Genomic DNA, 203 nt, shown 5'->3' with positions numbered 1-203 from the left:
TCCCCTGCCATTATCATCAGGGGTGGCTGGAGACGGTCGCGGCCGACGCCTCCAGGCTGCGGGTCGTCCCGCGCGACTGCTGGCGGGCCGTGGCGGTCAGGTGTAGCGGCCGGAGCCTGGGGGAACTCCACAGCAGGACCCGCAGGGACGCCCTGGCAGGATCTGCCTAGCGCTGCCATTTCCTGCTGCCGGGAGAAAGAGAA

The sequence above is a fragment of the Phaethon lepturus genome, unplaced genomic scaffold (genome assembly GCF_000687285.1).
Source record: "Phaethon lepturus isolate BGI_N335 unplaced genomic scaffold, ASM68728v1 scaffold44961, whole genome shotgun sequence".
NCBI lineage: Eukaryota > Metazoa > Chordata > Aves > Phaethontiformes > Phaethontidae > Phaethon > Phaethon lepturus.
Note: the sequence above shows the minus strand (reverse complement) of the source record.